The following is a 5,540-nucleotide window of genomic DNA, read 5'->3' as shown; positions in this document are numbered from 1 at the left end:
ATTGAGTAGAAGTTTACCATTTTAAAATCTTTTAACTAATTAATTAGTTCACAAACAAACATTTTAATTTTAATATTAATTAAAAAATAAAGAAGACAATATTAAAAAAATTACCGATAAACAAATAAAAATCTATTAAAATATAGATTAGACAAATATTTATTAATTTAAACGAAATTTTAAAAAGAAACGATTCCGCGTTTTGAAAGTGCAGGTCAAAATCTAGTCTTAATTAAAATAGAAAACCATTAAAATATGGAAAATACAAACAAAAGGTAATTATTTAAATTAATATCTAATAATATAAACTAGAGCTACTCTCTCCTGTGAGAGCGCCATGTCAGAAAATAATCTTCCTAGAAGGCGACACGTGTCTAAACACACAGACACGCCGCGTTTCATTTAAATGTGGTTTCGTGGATATTTAGTTAAACTGGGCCTTACATGTCTATCTGTTGGCGAGCCCATCAATTAATTCATCCAGATGTAAACGCTCTTCTTAACGTCGTTTTAGTATTAGGGTTTGCGCATAGCTTTCGTCTCCGGCATAGGATGTCGAGACAGAACTAGAGTTCCCTTATCGCGCAGCTGATCTTTAACCTTCTTCCTGTCGGTTGCGAGACGAGACCAGTAACCGAAATTCTGTCATAAAGCCCTCCATCAATCATGTCGGTGAAAGATCTGCTATAAAAAGGTATGAGTTCCTGCTTTTAGAATCATCTTCTCATTCCTTTTAAACTAAGCAGCATCACAGTAACCGAAATGGCTAAGGCTTTGGATTTCCTCTCTGATTTACAGAACAGCCGCTCTTCCTCCACTGTTCAAGTTTCCCTGCTCCGTTTCTGGGATGCCAGGAATGTACGCCGTGGTGGAGATCTCATGGGAGTCGACATGCTCCTTCTTGATTCTCAGGTTACCTATTAAACACTGATTTTAGTTCATAGCTTGAATAATATCTCCGGTGAAATTCTCTACACATCTCCCTTTTTCTGATTCCAGATTATAGTTTTCCATTGTGTTTTGGAGTTTCTGTTGTAGATTTTTAGTATATGATTTGATTAATATCGCCGTTTAAAATCTATACACAACTCCGCCTTCTTTATTCCAGATTTTTATTTCTCATTGTTTTGTAGTTTTCCTTCGTTTTTTTATCACACAAACAGATCAGCATCATATTTGTTTTCTAATCACTTGAATGAAAACTGTTTGAAATAATTATATCGAGAGTGCTTATTTAGTATTACATCGAGAGTGCTTATTTAGTTTTTGGATTTAAGCAGGAACAATGATGGTTCTGGAATTGTTAGGCTATGCCACGAAATCGCAGTGGACCAAACTTAATTACGAACAGAGGGAGAGAAGATATATGATTACATGAGGAGCTGTTACAGCGACGATTCTTCAAAGAGATGTTGAGACTGTAAAGAGAAAAGACGATCTAGAGACAGTTAAAGGATATCCCAAGCCAGGGTCAGGGACTGTAGGTCCATACGGTGAGTTGATTGTTGGTGCAGCGATAGGGACAAGTAATGGTGGGATCAGTGTTGTAGTGTTTGAATCTGCTTCGTTCAGAATCTGCAAATAAGGATTCATAAGAAGCAAAGTTGAGGATAAGGATCATCAAGGAAGGAGAGAGTCTTGCAATTGGATGGCACTGTGTCGGTTGATCTCTTTGTCAGAGATATGATGAATGCTTCAGACATAAAAGAGCTAAAGGCCGTACTGGTATAAGCTTCTGATAAGTCCATCAACGCACGTGCAGGTGTTGATGCAGCGATGCAAAGCGGTCTATAACAGGAGAACTTGATGCTGAGGCAGCAGCTAGAAGCTATTGTCCAGGAGAACAGTTTACTTAAACAAGCCGTGGTGAAGCAACAGAAGTGGCAGAGAGAAACTGAAGATCAAAGCCAGGAGTTGCAGCCTTTGAGGCAGCTGTTTACTTAATACCAAGAACAGGTGAGATTCTGGGAGATCCATAATCTGAGGAAAGACCACGAGCTAATGATAATCTTCTACTTGGGCTATTATTGGAGACGAAGATATCTTCTATTCCAAAATCTTCAATGGGTGTGAATTCTTATCAAAATAAACCTTCTCATGATTAAGCTCTTGGATTAAGAGATCCTTTGTGTATGGTAGAAAAAATTTTTGATGGTGATTGCATTTGTTGAATTAAGGTTGCAGAGGAATTGATTGTTGATGGAATATTGGAGAGATGGAAAAAGATTAAACCGGTTATCATGGAAGCTAGGAAGAACTTATTTTTCTCTGTGTGCAAAAAGTAGGATAGTGTGGAACATGGAGGCAGATCTCAATTACGTAAGGATGCTCTGTGTTTCTTATTTTTCTCAGGTAATAAAGAAACTGTAATATAAATTCAAGATGGATGTAATTAGAGGTTCCCGTAAAACCGAAAAGACGAAGATTCAATATCAGATCTACATTTTAATTCTGTTTTCAATGATATGCTCCTGTATTCAAACGTAAATGCAACGATAATTAAACCAAACCAAGCGAGAGAAAATTGGGCTAGACCAGAAATTTTTTTAAAAAAACGGATTGGTTATGGAATGCACGGTAAGAGACGTGAGACTTGCCACATGCAATTAATTACTTGCGTAATAAAATTTTGTTTAGTTCATCTGTAGACGAAGGAGAGAAACTGATTAGTAAAAAAACCATAACTCTCTCCGGTCTGGATCGCAAGATTCGCAACCTGAGAGTTGTCTACGCGTTTCTTTCTCTCGCAATGGTAAGCTTACAGTATCCTATCGGTCAATCAGTATTATACTCTTTCGAGAATTAAAATCAAGCAGAAGAAAATATTATGCAACAATTACTTTTTACGTGGCTCTCTCCGAGAAGTAACAGCAAAAGTTTTACCAACAAAAAAAAGGTAGCAGCAGAGGACAATGAGAAGATAAATACAAACAATATGGATGCAGAGTTGGTACCATAAATTTTACGATTCTGTATATCTCTCTAAACAAGTTGGTCAACCGAGCAGTTTAACCAAGTTTTACTAAAAGAAAGTTTATATGCTTACCAAAGTTCTTTAATGAACTTAGCCAAAAAATATATTGGTTTAAATTCCATTAACCTATAGATACATTATCTTTTGTAGATTTTTTTTTTGACAACAACACTTTCACAGACTCAAACTAACTCTGTAAACCAAACCGGCAACTCCGCATCCATGGGAACGACAAAAGACGGTTATCTTTTGTAGCATTAAAATCGGTATATTATGATTGTAAAATAATTATTAGTTTGAATCTACTTTTATAACTTTATATTATACTAATAGACTATAATAGATAATAAATTTCATAATAATAAACTTTTACAAAACCATAGGTATTCAGTGAATCAGTAGTACTTAATCCAAATATGTAGTACGCAATATATCTATTGAAATATAATATTATGAACATAAAACAACAACATCATTTAAAAAAAAAGTTTACTAATAAAACATTATGGTATTTTTCTTAAGGAAATAATAAAGTAACCTTATATATATAACTAATGTTCAAAAATTATATTCGAAAGATAATCAAATAAAAATGAAACAACCAATTCTGCTCTAAAAACTAAAAACAATATTTGTTTAATAATCTTAATCAGTTTGGATGATATGGTTAATTTGATAAAAGTAGTAATAAAAAGTGCATATTCTTAAATAATCAATTTTCAATTGTTATGTTATCTAACTAAATTTAGAAACAAATTTTAAATCGACTCATTTTTACATTATCTAAATCATGAATAGGTTTAAAAACGTATAAACGAGAAGAAAAGTACCAACAGATTAATATATATAAGAATGAAAAATAATTCATGATTTATATACTGAATTTCAACTGTAATTACAAGTAATTTACTTACTTTTTAATAAAAGTGTAGCAAACATAAAAATGTAAAATAATTAAATTAAAGAAAAAATATTTTTTAATAATTTATCATGTCTTTGATTTCACTTGCTTATATTTTTAATTATTTTTTACTCATATTTTTAATTATTTTTCACTTGCTTACTCGCCCTAAAAATATTTACATTAATGAAAATAATATTTTTTTAATAATTTATGAGGCCTTTCATTTCTAATAAAAAGAACATAAATAAATATTAAAGATTGACATTAGTTTGTTTTAGGAATTATTGAATATTTTTACACATATTTTTAATTATTTTTCACTTGCTTACCCGGGTTTACCCTAGTAACTAATAAAATAAATAACAAGATATTTATCTGCATCCAGGTTACATCGAAACAGTTGAGCGTGTAGACAGCACCTTCGTTGAAGCGGTTCCTGAATCTGGGTATGTGGTTCGCACTAACGGATCGTTGCATAACCGTTGGCTGTTTGAAAGGAGAAAATCAGATGATTAGAAAATCAGAATCGATGTTAACAACGTCAGGTTTAATCAGAGACGGAAGTGCTTACCTGCTCATCAATGAGTAGCATGTCAAGACTCACGAGTTCATCGCCTTTCCTCACATTCCTCGTCCCCCAAAACCTCAGAAGTGTTGGATATACATATGATTCTTTTTGATGAAATTTTCAGTTTATTGATCAATTCTGAAAAGTTATGTACAAAGCGGTTTCTTTTTTTTTTTTTTTTGAACAAAATACAAAGGGGTTTCTTTTTAGCTAACGTATACAGGAAGAAAAAATGGCTATGCTTAAAGAATCTGTCAATGGATTTATGTCATGTGAGCTTCAAACCATCGAACCAAGAGTCCCTGCAACTTTGGCTTCATGTAATACTTCGTAGACATAATACGGTTTCTTACTGTTTTGTCAATCATCTGAGCCAGCTGGTCCACCGGTTTTGCGCCCTTGTCGTGCTTCCTTGCATTTCTCTCCTTCCAAATGAAATAGATAGTAACTTGTAGAACCCGATGAAGCAGGATGAACGTGAGTCTATCATAAGATCCTGAGAGCACCTGCGTAGAGGTGATCTCCCAGTCTGAGTCAGGTTCAACACCAAACAAAGTCCCCACAACCTGCAGCCAGAGAGTGAACGTATACGGACACGCAAAAAAAGAGATGGTCTTGCGTCTCATCGGGTTTCACCATAGAATAAACAACACGGTCTGACCCCATCGACAGGTACGGTGTCCAGTGGCAGTCGATCTTGAAAAACTAGCCAGGTGATGAAATCAAAGCGCGGTACACCCTGCGAGAACCAGACCAGTTTAGTCCAAGGAATCTTGTCTTTCTGTTGTCGAACCAGAATATACATATGATTTGCTTATAAACAATTTAATTGGTCCATTTTTTTCGGTATGCTGGACTGTATCTATGCTTCCCAATTAAACCATAATTGTTTCATGATTCTAAATATGCTAATAAACGTGAGTAACTTAGGGTTTACTGGTTCAAACGCAGCGGCTGCGGTTGCGGTTTCTAACGGTTTTAAGAGATTTGTACGACTGACTCTGCGGTTAGAAATTGATGCGTTTGCGCGATACTTATAACTGGTTAACTACCAAATGCACCAGCAGTTAAATAATAATTTAACAATATTTACA

At 34.3% G+C, this 5,540-nt stretch overlaps 1 long non-coding RNA gene across 1 annotated transcript; it reads left to right on the top strand.

Moving 5' to 3' along the window:
* The first annotated feature begins 447 nt into the window (after positions 1-447).
* Positions 448-2,461, top strand: LOC125578342. Its single transcript, XR_007316427.1, has 3 exons — positions 448-694; positions 799-912; positions 1,281-2,461. It is a non-coding gene; the product is annotated as an uncharacterized LOC125578342 (long non-coding RNA).
* The last annotated feature ends 3,079 nt before the right edge of the window (positions 2,462-5,540 follow it).

Source organism: Brassica napus, chromosome A9, assembly GCF_020379485.1.
Source record: "Brassica napus cultivar Da-Ae chromosome A9, Da-Ae, whole genome shotgun sequence".
In the NCBI taxonomy this organism is placed as follows: domain Eukaryota; kingdom Viridiplantae; phylum Streptophyta; class Magnoliopsida; order Brassicales; family Brassicaceae; genus Brassica; species Brassica napus.
The sequence above is the reverse complement of the archived record's forward strand: the minus strand, read 5'-3'. Positions and strand labels throughout refer to the sequence as shown.